Consider the following 17,087-nt stretch of genomic DNA (forward strand, 5'->3'; position numbering starts at 1 on the left):
CACGTCACGACATTAAAATGAGCTTCTGAAAAGCATTGCCTAACATTGGTACAGTGGCCTTCAACTTTCTACTCTAGGTATTGCTGTGATGGTGATTATACACTATATTATRCATGTAGTACAAACTTGGTATAATCAGACTACCACAGAGCCATCTGGATACAAGTTCTTCGCCCTATTTCTTGAGATAGAGCACTATTGTGTTCTAAGTCCCTTGTCTTTAGATATATTGCTTCTGAACAATTATTTGGGGTAAATGCATATTAGCATGAGATGTCATAAGTCTTCTTTGGTTCAAAGTGAAAGAGATAAAAAATAGAAATTCACTGAGAATGCTTCCTAATGGGAGAATGTGCAGTTGTGCATGAGGTCTGAAGAGTGAACTGCAATGAACTGATATGTTGTGTAATGGTGTACCTCTCTCATCAAATCCAAAATTGTATGAGAATAAAAGAGATGGAAAAAAGATTCCCATGGCAAACAGTGACAGCACTAAAATAGTTCTGCACTTTTTTTTTTTCTCCTAGAGATTTCTTTTGCTATACTCACTTTACAGCCAAATGGAGGCCTGTAAGCTCTGRCCCTTCTAATATCTACGTAATATTTGAATATTAAGCTCAAACAAATTTAAAAGAACAACTACCCCTGCCCAGTTTTGCACAGCTTTTGCTACTGCTGCCTCTTCTCCCAGAGAAGAAAGAATAATTACTAAGSACAACCATATATGAGACTGATATTTAAACATCATTTCCCATGTTTCTTGGCATGTGGACTCAAAAGAAAATGTACTGGCATACAGTGCTGCCAACATCCTGGCAGGTCAGGTCCCAGGACACTTAAGGGGTTAAAATGCAAGGCAATCTCTCTTTGGTATCGGGCAGTTAATGGTATTGAAGGAACACATTTTGCCTTTGGGCACCCCAGCCTCCAGGAGAGGTGTGCGGAGCAGAAGCAGAGAGGAAAGGCCTGGGAGAGCAGCCTGGAGCCCTTGCTGGACTCTGCCCTGCACACCTCGCTGCTCTGCCCTGCGGGGTGGAAAAGGGAATGAAGCTCTTTCCCCCTCTGAAGTGCTGGCTGGCTGTGATTTCTCGGAGAAGAAAAACCTCCTGCTGCAGGAAGGGAGATTGCTGCCTCCTGCTAGTGCTTTGGCCCCCTCCCCCAGGCCTGCCATCTGCTGATGCTTTAACTCGAATTTTACACTGGGATGGCTGCAAAATCAAGCTGAGTGTTAGGGACAGATCTCATTCCCAAGAAGGTGATTGTGAAGGGCTTGCTAATTCCGGGAACTTAAGCATTTGCAAAGAATGTATCAGCGTAAAMCAGAGATATTCCCAAGAAAGAACATATTAGTCTACTGCTCTCCTCTCTCTTTTGCTTGCTGAACATCCTCCAGCATTTCCTTTAATTTTATTTGTATGAATGCACTAGCATTGATTATTTTCAGTATATTTCTATCACAGGGAATTATGGCACATAATTGTACTTCAAGCTGTGCAGTGCTCAGGCAAGGGGCAGATTTAATTCRATGAGTGGAGAACACAAGTACTTCCACACCAAAGCATTCATATTTGAAAAAAAAAGTTTGTTTGAGTCTGGGTGTTTATAATCACAAATTGCTTTACAGAAAATATCTGTGCCTATAAAATTCATTTGCAAAATCTTTTGTAGGACATATGCTGAAAATAAAGGCCAAAATTATAAATGTGAGCTGAAAAGAAAAGATTAAAAGCAAGAATATAAGTAAAGATCCTGTGGCATGGCATGTGAATGTGTTGCTGTGCAGGTGTTACAGGCCCTTTAGGAAAAAGGACCTTGCCTGTGTGTATGTAGAAGYGCAGATCACAAAATGTATCCATGTAGGTTGCTAGTTCCATAGCCCATCCAGTGTGTGTGTGCACTTGTGCATGTCTGAGAGGGAGAGGGAAAATGATGGAGAAAGAGCTGAAATAGTCTTTTTCTTTGTTTGTTTTTCCCTCCCATCAAGATGGTTATGGGAATGTGAGGGCTCTGCTAAAGATTTTCACTTCATAGTTCTCAGTGAAAGGGTATCCTCTCCTTTCATTAACAGGCAGAGAGGCCTTTAACAAAAACTGATAATCTAACCTAGAAAGCAGAGCAGCGTGTTTCCCTAGCAAGTTAAGCAAAGCATTTTGCAGGCATGGGACTGAAGTGAAAGACAAAGAGGCGACTGCATCTTTAAACGTCTATGGGCACAGACCTGGGAACTGCAATGCAACTCAGGGACACTTCTGCCTATTTGGGGGTGACCTTAAACATAGGCCTCCTGTGATAGTTGCATTTCTGGTGTCATTTTTATCTATCACAATCATTTTGTTTTATTTTATTATTTTATTTTATTTTATTTTATTTTATTTTATTTTATTTTATTTTATTTTATTTTATTTTATTTTATTTTATTTTATTTTATTTTATTTTTACGGAGCATTCAGTTCTCCAGGTAGACTGGTTGTGTGTGAGAGGGCAGGCAGATGCTATCCGCCCTCTTCTGAGAGGCGCCGGTGGTGGCTCCGCGCTCTCCCCGGTGCTCCACATGCCCCTGGACGTCTTTGGCAGGGCCGGCTGCAGTTTGCAGGTGTGTGCTGAGCCATCCCTTCCCTGCCCGGCACGTAGCTGCGTGTGCTGGCGCGGAGCCCTCCTGCCCACGCAGGGCACGGCATGCGAGGCGCTCACTCGGGCCGCTGAAAAGAAACGCGCTCGGCTCCCTAGCACGTTCATTAAACCGTGCCCAGCTGCTCTTGATCCTGCAATGCTTGTGAACGGCCAAGCCCGACTCCAAATTAAATGAGTCCACGCTGGAAAAAACAAGATCATGATTTTAATTATCTCAGCCATTTAGGGCCAAGTCATAACCTAGGAGGTTTGCTTTGTTCGGTGCATCAGGCTTGCAGAATTTCAATAGCCTTTTGGATCTTATTTGAGAGATTCCAGCAGTCCAGATTTATTAATTTCTCCAGTTACACTCACTCTTTTCTTTTTAATATGCCGCGTAAATGGATTTTGAGGCAGCTTCCTTTTCAGCAGTAAATGTTTTTACAATTCCTTGAATTTAATTAGCTGCATTTTTATGTTACTACACAGAGGTAGAAGTTACTATTCAGTAACAGCAGCAAAAATAAAGAGGAAAGGAAGTAAAATCATCCTGTTTTCTTCTTGTCYTTAAAGGAAGGTTCAGCTAGCACACAGGGGAATTGCAGGTTCTTTTACTGCCCTAGCCATTAGTGCAAATCAGATAGTGATGGTGACATAATGAGCAATTCTGTAGGCTTCAGAAACTATCATTCAGATAATTTGCATTACAAAAGAACTGCAGTTTTTTAGTGGACAAATATGGGTTGAGAGATGAGAGGCTTAAGGCATCGCTGCTCYGGAATATCAAATGGTTTCTCTGATATCAGGTGTCAAGCCTGCTGGCACAGAACAATACCTGAGGACACTTTTCCCTGTTGTTCAGTTTTATCCTTGTGGTKGCCAAAATATGTATGAACTGTAAAAATGCTATGTACCAGAATGAAAGAATGAAGAAGGACAGGCTTATTTACTGCCTGAAGTAAGTTAGCTGACAAATGGTATGAATGTTTATGCAAAAATAAAACAAAACAAAAACCTACATGACATATTTTTAACAAAACCATGTGTCTTATGCTGTTACTCCTAACCTATACTGTCTTCCTTTTTGTAGCACTCCTTTACTCCTTCTGAATTTCTTATTCTTTCTTCTGACAATCAGGAAATATATGTAATTTGGATATAGTTCTCTCTCTTTCCCACATAGCTGAAATGTTTAGACTTGTTCAGGATGGTAACAACTTATATCTGTTTTAATTCAAATTGCAGAACTGCAATAACTAGAGAAGCACACACAAAAAAGTGATTTTCACCCATAGTTACTGAAGAAGACCCCTACTGTGTGCATGTTTTSTTTGTTTATATCGGTATAACCAATAAACTTCATTTTAGAAATCTTTGTGCAAAGAAAATTTTCTCTTCGGTCACCATGAAACATGAATATTCTCAGGGTGAGTGATGCTACAAGTCAGCTTGTCCACAAGGAAATGGCAGAGGTTTTTACAATTTAAATCTTAAAATCACTGTTCGRTAATATGACAGACATTTGAGGGTTACCAAAATGTTTCTCAAAGAAATGAAAGAATTAAAATAACAAAATGCAAATCATCTTATTTTTTTCTGAAGTTGAACTAAGTATAATATGAAACAATATATATCTTTTTCATTTCAAACCTGTAATTTGAATGGGCTCAGAATACATCTGGCGGAATAGAAAATGGTTTTTTGTGAACAGCATACCATACACAAGGTATTTTCTTTTGGAAGGAATACCTTTCTACAGAGCTGCAATGTTGTATTTAAATTTTTACATTTAGGCAGCTTTTTCTAAAGCAGGAAAGAGTCTAAAGGCATAATGTAGAAAAACAAAAAAGAAAACACAATATAGAACGAGTAGGGAATAGTCAAACTTTCTTTTCTTTCTTTTTTTTATTTCACTCACTGAAAGAAAAATAACATAAAATTGGAGGAAAGGTAATTAGTCCTTTCATGCAAGAATAATTCAGTACAACATAAGCACTGAAATGGAAACTTTTTCGCTCAACCAGAACTCTCATCCACAAATCTTCAAAAGCCCTAAACTACAAAAGACTGAGAAGGAGAAACTTGAGATGGGATAGGAATTTTTTGCCAGTTAGGACTGAAATCCTCTGCTCCTGAATATGCCTGGCTCCTGGTTCATGGAGCACTGATGCTGGGGAGTTGGATGTGGAGGGGATCCTGGAGGTCCCGGTGCATCAGTTCAGGTAGCACTGCAAAGGCAGCAACCAGCTGAGCATATCTGCATTTTGTCTTGTCTGTGCTGTTTCCACTGAGTAGTCACTCTCACTAAGCCCTTCTGTTTGCTCTTACTTATAAATGTGACCTTCTCAGGGTTCAGCTCATAATTGCTCACATTGAATTTCCATAAAGCTGGGAAATGAACTTGTTTTTTTTCATGCAGTTCCAGAGGGAGTGTCTAAAATTGACGCTGAAACTAAGTACACTAGATTAAAAGAAACAGCAGTGTATAATAAGTCCCAAGTCACATTGTTGTAATATCAGAAGAATACTCTTAAAACAAGAAGTCTTTCCTGAGCTCTGCAGAGATTTATCGTTCAGTATTAGTCATCACTAAATGGAATTTCCACCTATAGCAGCTGCAAGCAGAAAATTTTTGCATATTTTCCTCAGTCAAGTACAAATATTTGATTCTATTAGTCTTAAACACAACATAGCACAAGACAAAATGCCCATTCTGGATGAAGCATGAGCAGTTGTTGATATTTTCTGCAATTCCTTTTTGATCCTTTTGGCTTCTTCTTGCCCTGATGTCTATATCTGTTATAGTTGGAAAACTCCAGTTTCATTATGAGGCTATTCTGGTCCTCTTTAACTCTAATGTTAGTGCTGTAGAGATAGTTTTACCATTAATAATTGAACATCTTGTATTCTACATAATCATCTAGTATTATACTGAAAAAATCCCGCCTTCCCTATCCCCTGACCTCGCATTTCAGCTTAGGAGGCAACACTGAGTATACATAGTTGCCGGACCTATACAGACCTATACAAACCTATGCAAATCAAACTTCAGGAGTAGGAGGTGTCCTGAGGGTAGCCTGAGTGTAAGGGTGCAAAATCCATTTTGCTTGCTAGCAGATTGGCTGCCTGGASGTGGAACTTTGCCTTACTTACAGCAACCCAAAGCTGAAGATTTCTGCCTTTGAACTTAGTTGTTAATGGCTTAGCTGCTGCGCAAGCTCCCAAATTAGTGTAACTTCTTTCAGTCTCTCGCAGAGATGCCATTGTAGATGCACATATTCCTTGTACTCAGTTTCATCCTGCTAATTATAAATGTGTTTTTTGTTTTGTTTTGTTTTTTTCTGATTTTCTTGCTGGTGAGACAGGCAATATTAAAAGCAGAAGTTATGGAGGTGCAGAATGTTTTAGGACATTTCTGACTGCAAGCTATGTGTTTGTAATCTCACAGAARCTGCTGTGTTGCTTCTTTTCAAAAAGCAATATATTGCGAGTTTCAGGGGTTTTGTTTTGTTTTTGTTTTTGTTTAGATAAAACAGTTCCTTTTCAGAGAAATTCAGCTGAGAATACAGTGAAACCTATGAGGCATTTATCATCAAAATGTCCCAGCAAATGAACTAGATTGTTATTCTTCTAATAGATTAGGTGAGTATATGATTGCCTTTGTACATATGCAAATTAAGTATACTTAATTTATTGATTTTAACTGAGTTATTTCTGACTTACTGACTTATTCCTCAGAAAAAATGAAGCATGATTAGAGCCTAATGGGTTTAGGTTGATCATGAATGCTGGCAGGCAAATTCTGAGCCCTTAAATTAGCATTTCTTGGAAGTGAATGTCTTCACAATTGCACATAGTCCCTTGACCTCCCTCTTCTGTACTTGTACAACAGCACTTGGAAGGGATGGACATCATCAGTTACTCATTTCACTGGCTATAACATCAGGAGAACATTTCTCTACCTCTGGAATGACTTATGGGAAGAMTCTGGTGGACGATTTAGCGAGTGGGAGAGTTTTAACCTAAATTATGTAAAGCTCCAATTCAAGCCTGCTCTGACTCTTCAGGAAAACTGAACAAGATTTGAATATATTCTAACTAAATCTGAGATTTTCTGCTATGGGTGATAGAGATGAAGACCACAGTCATAGATTTAGATCAATTCTGCTTCCTAAGCAGACATAAGCAGGCTGGCAGGACCTATCAATGACTGACAAGGCAGCACCAGCAATTCTTCCTGCTTCTTTGCAGGGTGAATGTTGATGATATAGAGCCTGTGTTCCTTTCTTTGTTAGAAKTCAAGAGACTTCACATGTTTGCACTGAGTACTCTATTGAGCCACTGTTCTCAACTGGCCTATTGAACATGCAYAAGAGTCTTTATTAATAATGTAGTAGACATATGTGCTAATATTCACTGTCTTCGATTCTCGTGCCGACCTGCTAAATRTGTTGCAAACTTCAACATAACTCTTGGTATTTGGAAGGACACAGGTCAAAACTAATCTTTTAAAAGTTTTTATGCAGGAGGTCTGGCCAATTAGTTGTGGTTTCAAGCTAATTTGTTTAGCACTGAAGCAACTACATATTAAAAGGAATCAGACATCCAGCAAAGCAAGCATATAGCAGAGAATCAAAAGATTTGCACTTGAAATACAGACTGCTGGATCAACTGTCTATCCATGCATAGCAGAGAAAGACAACACGAAATAGCTKTTTATACAACCTAAAAAAATTACTAGGAAGAAACATGCAAAATATTAAAAATTTGAAACTTACTTCTGTCGGAAAAAGCGTACTGAAAAACATACCACAAAATAAGGAAACCTTTGMAAAKGTTTCACAATGTTGATATTGTCTTMGGACACCAGTTAAAATAAAAAAAGCCAATATGCCAAGAAAATCAAATGCTGATATCTTTGWTAAGAGCTGAAAGGAAATCAGTTTTTGACCTGTAGGCCTTTTGGAGATTTCAAGGTCAAAATAAGACAGAGAAAAAACTGAAAATTGTGTGTGATATCTTGCTAATATAAATTAAGACTGATTTAATTTTCAAATGAAAATTTTAATTTTCATTTTTCAAATATTTTTTCCATGATAACTTAATGAAAATTGCTGAGAAAAACAAAAGACAAGACTCCTTTAAATGAGATATTTTGAAAATTTGAAATTTAAACTACCTGACGCTTACTATAACCATTCCTTCTCTGTAAATGGTTGCAGTTTTGGCATATGGAATTTTCTGATGAAAAATGCTTTTCTGGAAATGTTTTAATTAGTTTTACTTTCCTTTCATGGCTTTCATGGCTGTGCCTAGCTTATGACATTCCAGCATTATAAGAATTTTTTTACCAAAGCCATTAGTTGAGTGAAAGATTTTCCATGTRTTAATTTGCTTCATGATAGATTGCAATCAAATTTTCTGCTTACAGTTTTCAGTTTTCCAGCATTTTCAGATATCTCTGTATGTTTGATCAAGAATGCAATTTTCCATAATCAGTTAAGAGATGTGCATTAGCATTAAMGTTAATTTTTAATGGATATTTTTGATATTATCTGAACAAAAGTATTTATTAGAACTGATCAAAGGTGTTTKTAAGTCTACCTGGAATTCCATGAAATACTGAGAGATGCAGATGTATTTACCATAATTTCAGCCTCTGTGGATACAGARTTATTGGAATTTCAAGGAGAAAAATATAAGATCACTGAAAAAAACTGTGGAAAACCCAAATACAAGAGAAGAAAGGTTGAGACAGATTTTTTTTTTGTTTGCCAAAAACRCCTTAACATTTAGATGTTCAGACTGCATGTCCAATACAGGAATGAATAGATTTAAAGGAACTGATTTCTGTAATTGAAAAAAAAAAAGAGATCTGTAAAATAGCGACCAATCTTTTCTAGTGCTGTGCTCAGATATACTGAAGAAGTGAATATTGGAAATACCACACAGAACATTTATAACACAGGCAAAAAATATGTCTTTTACGAGGCTACCTAGCCAATAGTGTTCAGAAAATGCAAGAAGAGGAAAAGATTCCATATTATCCAGGTTTAAATGGTTTCACTTCTTTGTGTTAATATGATAATTTTTCTATCTGGAGGTGTGTCACACATAAAAATTGATTAGTAATGCTAGCTAAATGCCAAAGCATATTATTACTGCTGATGCCTACCACTGTTACTAAGAAAAATGCAAGTGCTATTGTGGAACAGTGGTTAATAGRAAAAGACTAAAATTATCTTGCAGAACAGCTTCATTTGAGCTGTTAATTTCCTTACATCTCGGAAATCTGTTTCATTTTCAGAAAGCAATGGGAAGAAATTGGCCTGACACCTTTTCCTCACACTTTCAGGCTGCAAAGTGTTGTTTTTGAGGAAACCAAATATTTCTCACTCCAGTACAGTGAATATTCACTTCACAGTTCAGTCCTGGTATATATGGCCTCAGATGCAGGACTCCCTGCTTGGAGACCAAATTACATGATGTTGTCATTTCATGCCCAAATTAATTTGTTCATATTAATCACAAATACCTCTTCCTTCATCATGCTGAGTTTAGGTACCATATGGTTTCTTTAGAACGACAGTTATAGAGTTGCTGCCCCTTCTCTTCACCTGAGAACTACAATATTTCTTTTGTGACAGGACCAGACATCGAAAAAATCGCCATAGGACACACAACTGAAAGAAACCTGAATATTATTATTATATACTATTCTGTAAAGCTCTCAAGCTGCAGTGTAGATGCTGGGTATAGAACACCTAGAAAATGAGATCCTAGCTAGAAATGGTTGAGAGTCTGAAACTGGTATCTCATTGCGTATCCATGTTGGAATTCTCAACAACCCCAACACACTGTGGGGGGTGGTTAAAGTTGTACAAATAAATGCACAGCTGTGATCTTCGTGGATGGATGTAAATCACAACACAGGAAGAAGAGAGTCACAAAGAATTTGATTTATGCTTTTAATTTCCTCAGATGTAAGTTCATGAAGGTCTCTTCAATTCTGTTAGTCACTTCAGAAGTTCAGGGGCAGGCAAGTCCACACTTTGTAGGCAATTTCTGGATAAGCTCTTGTGGGAAGTGACCTTCTGCAAAGGAACGGTGGTGGCATACTGTCAGAGGAAAAACTGTCAAAATCAAAAGCCTGCAGAGCAAAGTGAAAAAAAAAAATCATGAACTGATATTTCTTCTGGGATTTTGCACGGAACAGCCAGGACTCATCATCCAAAACATTGCGTTTCTGTTTACTCTTCCATCTAAAGAAGGGCATTTCTAATGAGTTTCTCTGGATTTTAAGAATCAGGCAATATGAATCACAATTCTGGGATGGTCTAAAGAGATTAGGTTGTGTTATGCTAGTCAATGAATACAAAAAGGAAAACTGCTGTGAACATAGACACTGTATGAAAATGCAGCAGAAGCCTCTGAAAATGGAGCGATTTTTCTGCCAGAACAATTATAGTATAATTAAAGTTTCATTAAAAATGAAACTGCAATTCCCACGTCACACATATGAAACAATTAGTGACTTTAATTTTGCTTTGCTGTAAATGAAGATTCACTATAGCTGAGTTTGCTGTGCAGATAATTAGGTATTTCAGTTGTAATGTTACCTGAACCATTTCAAATTTTATATATATATATATTTTCTGATCCAAGTCCTTTTCTGCTTTTGGCAACCACAAACATGGTCTTCTGGACCACCAGCTTATGCCCCTTTATCCCTGAGAATATGCTGACTCTACTGCTGGTAACCCAGCTCTTCAAAGCAGACAAAAAGGAACATTTTGAGAAATACTAAAAACAGCCAGTGTTAATACTCAGCTTGCCCTTTTCCAGGGCTAGATAGTGATTGGTGCTATGCCTGTGTGTCAGAGTGTTACTTYGACTGTGTCTTGGAGAAATATCACCTGGAAATACTCCTACACAGACAACTCATACTTTCAGGCCAACTTCAAGAGAAGTCAGTAAAGCTACAAGCTTGGGTGAGAAGTGATGGAGTCTGGATGGATTTTGGCTCTGTCTTCCCTGCTCTTTAGCCTCAATGACTGAACCACTTTGGAGCTGTTGCAATTTTTAGAAGATATGAGACAATATTAATGAACTACTCCGTCACTACTCCCTCATTCCCCCATAGCAACCTGAACAAGTAAATCAGTAAGAGTGATTCATTTGGTATTTCTGATGCATCATGCTTCTTGAGAATATTTCTAAGCTGGTGTTGATCCCACCAGAGTCTTTCTCCCAAAACTGTGCCAGAAATTATAAGCAAGCTCATATTAGGTGGACAGCTTGTTACTGGCCTTGTTTCTGTTGGGTATGTTTTGGGTGTTCTATGTAGCAAGACATAGAAAGACTGATTCAAAAGAGTGAAATAAAAGAACCTTAGATTTGCAAATGAATGCATTTATTTTCTTGACGGGATAKGTGGGGAGTATTAGGAAAAACTTCTATACTAGTTGATTGCTTTTTAACTTAAACTTAAGTTAAGTAAGGGGAATATTACCTAGAGTGCAAGCTATTATGGTATATTATATACACTAGACTGGGACTGAGAGCTTTTCACTTCTAGCTTTTGCMTAGGCTGAGGGTACTTCTTATACAGGAATGCAGAGGCCCAGGATTGCCCGTGAAGATGATAGGAGATGCCAACAGGTATCTGCTGAGGGTCAGCTGTGAAGGGAAACGGGGCAGTGAAATGTGAGGCTACTGGACATGGAGCTTCACCAGGGCAACACCATACAGTTTGTGCTTAATGTCTCYGTGGTATGAGTGAATAAGGCTGCTAGAACAGAAGCAGCATCCCAGGAATATGATGATGGTAGACATTCTGCAGATAGAAAAAACAAAGCCCCAAATAGTGACAGGCCATGAGAGCTCAGATCTCACTGCTCTAAAAATCAGTGGATTCTGTGGCCTAGGGGAATGGTTGCCATAATTTGTTTCTCAACCTGCTAGTCAGAATGAGCAGATTTCCACAGCATGAGCACTCCAGCGRGCATGCTGAGCCTGCTGAGTAAAACCAACAGCTTTTCCACACAGGGCCTGTATACATTTCCCCTTAAAGCTGACCTTGGCTGCAATGGCAAATAGCCTAGTCAAGTATTTCTTATACTTTTTTTTTCCTAATAAAATACACAAATTAAAAAAATCTGTGGTAGAAAACTTAAACTATCAAGTCTATGGAAATGATCATGTTCCATGGAGCTTTGTTTTGTTTTGTTTTGTTTTCTATTCTATGTAATCTAAACCCACTAATACTTTCTCGCTGGAGGTGTCAATGGTGGGACTAAAAATGTAGGCAACTCTTCTGTGGATAACTAGGTATTATGAATAAATTCAGCCTTGTACATTGAAAGACACAGGGCAGCTGTTGCAACCCARCAAAACATTATTGATTCTGTTTGGCCTTATCTTTAGATCCTTACTCCTAATCTGTCTCATCAGGAATCAAGTACTTTGCATTGATGAACCGTGCATAAAAAAAAATCCCTCTGTAAATGTTATGATGTGGCCCAATGTCAGTGGCTAGCTGAAAAGTAGCTGTGAGTGAAAAGTTGCTAGTGATTGCTAGTGATATACGGTCATGGTAAGACATTATTTCAATATAAACACTTTTCCATTCCTCATATGTAAATATATGCTATTAGTGCCTCAGTTTCCCATGGTCCTCCCTCTGTTTGTCAGCCTCTATCCATTGGGCTGTACTTGTGCATCTCACAGTGCTTGGATGGCAGCTCGGAAACCCTCACTGATGCCAGCAGTTTCCTTCAGGCTCTGTACCCATGCATGTGGCTCGTGCTCGGTGAATGGACTTTAGGGAACGACAAAGGACCGGCTTGATAAGATTTCCGTAACATTCATTTTTTTTTCCCTATAGTACTTCTTTCCCTCTCCTCTTTAAAAAACTCACAGACCGCCTGAAGTGCAGTCAGGAAATCTAATTAACTGCCTGTGGTAATAACGATGACCTTCCTCTGTCCTATTTTTTTTTCTASACTGGACTTTTCTGGGACAAACAGAGACCTGGCATAAACAAAACATCTCTGTCACTTTCAGTGAGATTCTGCTGGCTTTAAAAAATAGATCTCCTTTCTCCCTCTTGTATGAATGTCAGCTTTATTCTATTTGATAGTTTCACATTTCATTCTCTTTTCCTCTCTCCTCTAAGTAATACTCGAGGAAATGAGATGCCTGAAATAATCAAACAGCAAAAGTCAAGTATATAAAAATTAAAAATTGGTTACACACTTGAGTACTTTAGCTAAACTGATGGATCCTGGTCACGGAAATTTTCACCATTTGAATTCTGCTCAGGTCAGCATCAAGCAAAGCTCATTATTTTCTGGTGATTGTTTTGCAGCCTATAGGATATAGATGGATTTTTTTTCCTCTCTTGTGAAATAGGTTTTATATCTCCAGTTCACTTTAGTCTATAAACCGGAATCACATATTACTGTACAGAAGGAGATTTCAAGTCACCTGTAAAATATGGAAAAATTGCTTCTAGGGCTGTATGGATTTCAGGCTATCAAATCTTCAAATTGCTTCTAATATTGTGTATGAATGGAATCTGTTGCAAGCTATTTGTAAGACCTTTTAACTGGTGGAAAACTGCTGGATTTCCTTTTCTATTCAAGCCCATCTGAGTCCACCAAGAGGCAGAGCAGCTGGTCAGATGGGGCCAGGGCAAGGCCAGGAGTGCTGTGACGGAGCCCCTCYGTGTCCCACTCTCTGGAACTGGTACTACTCTTCATAAGGCTCTTTCTTGTCTATCTCTCRCAACTGAGGAAATTCCCCCTTCTATTTTTCTTCTGCCTTTCTAAAATACTGTGGGTATTATGTTGCTTTGGGAAAGCACCATACCTCTCTTAGGTTGCCGACATGTCTAAGTTTTTTCCCTATATATAGCCAAGTATGGCTATTGTTAATCATTGACAGCAGTGTGAAGGGCCCCCAGAGAACCTCAGAAGAATGGGAAATGACCGAGAAGTGCACAGTGGACACACTGCTGCATCGGAGTCCATGCCCAAAGGGTTAAACATGTTTCATTCGCAATAACTTTATTCATGTAAGAARTGGCTTATTGCTAGACATTGTATTGTGAGCCTTAATTTCTGGTATGTGYACATGGTGATTGCACATTGGAGCTGTTATGGTATCACTCACTTCCCCGTTCCTTTCAGTGACCCAGAGAGCAAGGAACAACCGAGGATGAAGTGTCAACAAGGACCTCCTGCAGTCCATGTAATCGGGACAGGGAGGAACAGAGGAGCACAGGAGTAAACACAAATAGGAGCTCAGCAGGAAATACTGCATTTGAGTGATACAAAGAGAAAAAATTACAAGAAGTGTCTTAAGAGCAATATCCAGACCATGTTTTTTCAAGATGGATGCTGGCAGCTAGAGGAGCAACTAGTAGCATAGGGAAGTGTGATGAGCTGRCCTAAGGCAAAGCTGAGATAAAAGCATCAGAAAGATTTGATTTTCATGGAGAAAATTTAAGGATGGAAACAGTCAAATTCTAATTCTTCTCTTTCTGATTTTCATTCTTTGAACTATTCCAGTAGTATTCCATGAAACAAGCTAWGTCCCTTCTAGTTGTTGAATATGAGAGGGAAAAAATAGATCTGTAGTTTCCAGAAGTTATACACCTTTAACTGTCCATGAAGGAAGGGAGAAAGGAATTTTTTTGTCTCTAAGAAGTTCCCTAAGAACTGGTAACAAACTAGATCCTTGAAACCATCTGCAACATAGCTGTAGGTAGAAAGCTGCTTTTAGGCAGGTAAAGAAAAAGAGTAGTCTATTAAGACTCTAGCTGATCAAACTAATCAGCAGAAGCTATTTTTTTTTCCTGTTTTATAATATTGTATTTATAATATAAATATCACCTGTTTTTTGTTTCATTGTGCCCATAAGCATTTAAAGGCAAGAACAATTATTGCGGTCCCATGTTTAAGAAACACCAAGCAGAATGACAGTTCTGATCCAAACTTAGTCTTCATTGCATGCTCCACTAATGTAATTTCATATGACTTGCTAAAAAAAAATAGAGATGAAAGAAACACCATGCTATCTTCCTGTGGGACTATCTTGCAGAGATTCAAGAAATATTGTGTGCTTTTCAGCTCTCCAGAATTTACAGCTAGCATATATGTTTCTAGCATTTCCTTCTGACTGCCTTAATAAAAACAAACAAATAAATAAATAATGAAAACCCTTATTTTATCATTGAGTGAGTGTTTATCCTTGGGTGACAGTTTAACAGAAAGTGCTAAAGGCTGTTAAAGCATGAAGCACCTGTAGGACTTGTTTAAAGTGCCTTGTGCATCTGTCTTGGCACCGAGCTAACAAAAGCTTTGGTGTTTCATGACAGTCACAGTAAAGCACTGCTGAGTGGCTAGCTTATTAGGCTAATTTTTTGTTTTCCTACTCAATTTTTATTGCCTTTTGTTTGTAGTTAAATGCGGCATACATAGAATTTTATGCTTGTTTCAGATTTAATTATGAAGCTATGCTTTGGCGCCATAACAAAGTGGAATACTTTTTCTTAGGAAGATCTTTCAGGTGTTAAATCTTTGTCTCGTGGTATAAAAACAGATGTGTGTGGCACTGCTTCTGCTCCTTTCTGAAACTTTCACTCTCCTGTGGTAAATGTAAACATTGCAGCCAACTGAGTCACACCTCTGATATCCGCGGTAAAAACAGTTAGGAACTAAAATTCTTTGAGATCACAGAGCCAAAACATGTCRACTGAGAAGGATTCTTAACAAAATATGGTTATGTTGGAGCCAGGAAGACTCTAAAGGATAGCATCCTAGCACATTCCCCTCACAGTAAAGCATCTGTCTCAAAAACAACTCTACAGTATTTTAGAGCTATGAGGCTGCGTTGAAAATAGTTGTTTTCCTAATGGAAATATGCTTAGCTTAACTGCATAGTTTGTCTAGCTAAATATAGGCCAGCACCCAAATGGAAAAAAATACCAAAAAGAACTGTGAGGCATGCCCCCGAWCCGGCTTTGGAGGCCAAGGGCTGGCAGCAGGACTGATGAAGTATTTCCATGGAGGCCGTTGCCACCACCATGAGTATGCAGGATGCCAGGTTTAAAAGGCCAGAAGGAGAAAAGGGTTTCATCTGGCCGCCTGGAGGCTTATGGAGGAGGCAGAGGCAGCACAAATGCTTTTGTGAGGCAGAAGATAGTGCTGAGCCCTCAGGAGAAATATCTGAGCCTGTGAGACAGATCAAAGCTGTGGCTGAATAGATCAAAGTTCTCAAAAATAAATGTACGTGCACGGCAAGCTGCCTAGTTAGCTTGAATGAAAGCCATTTCTGAACAATACTTTCCTTGCATATCAGATCAGACGACAAAGCGTGCGGTGTTTAGAACGGAGCACTGTGAGATGCCACTAGTAAAACTCGGACTTTCACCGTTATTTCGTTCCCCATCTATAAGAAATAAAATACAGACCTGACAGAACTAAAGCACAGAAAAGAATTAATAAGAGGGTTTTTTTTTCAACATGGCTCATATTCCAGGTGGTACAGAGGATGATAAATTGAGAGAGGCCTGACTGAGACACGTGGAGAAATTCAGATTTTCTGAAAATCCTCTCATCCTGCCTTTAGCTGGGCACTTTGAATTGCTGGTCAGTTATTAGAGCCTGGGCTGAATTATCCTTTGGTGAAATCCATTAGCTTCAGGCAGAGAGGCAGTGGAAAATTCCACCCTTCCCTCTCTCCTTGGTCCAATGAAAATTTATTAATTGTACAAAGTGGAAGGCTTCTGACAAGATATTGGCTGTTCAGCCCAGTGCTCCAGACAGTCCTTTAAAACYTGGAAACTCAAAGTTATGTCTTTTGTGTGACTTGGACCTTGAGCTTGCAGTTCCCCAAGAGAGCATTCAWAACCATGACCTATGATGGAGTTGTATGTTTCCCCCACAGCTTTCGCCAGGATTTTCATCCTGGGTCTGAGGACTGTTCCTCTATAAAGGTGTCATAGAAACAGCTGCACTTGCTATCATTGAAAAAAGGAGGGAGAGAAGAAGGAGAGAAGAAGGGAGAGGAGATAAAGGGAAGGGGAAGGGAAAGAGGAAGGGGAAGGGGAAATGGGAGGGAGAAGGATTTCGACTGAATGACACAACACCTGCTGAAAAAATACTTTCCTCCAGGAATTCCAGTTTTCTCTAATATGAATCCATCCAAAATCAAATGTTTACAGAGCATTAGGACTGGAGCTGCAAAAAGCGAATAATACGGGTTCATGCTAGTGAGTCTGTAGCTAAGCTATAGCCTACAAACACCTCTACATGGGGTCCCAGCAAGAAGCACAGGTCAGAAGGACCAGTAAGTTTCTCATAACCACAACAGCAGGTGTAAGTTCAGAGTTTCACCTGAGCACCCACGAGTGCAGAAACCATGATAAACATATTGTTTAGTTTAGGGGRCAGGCAGGTAAATTTGAAAAG

The sequence above is a fragment of the Nothoprocta perdicaria genome, unplaced genomic scaffold, assembly GCF_003342845.1.
Source record: "Nothoprocta perdicaria isolate Ctin4 unplaced genomic scaffold, notPer1 scaffold_52, whole genome shotgun sequence".
Lineage (NCBI taxonomy): Eukaryota > Metazoa > Chordata > Aves > Tinamiformes > Tinamidae > Nothoprocta > Nothoprocta perdicaria.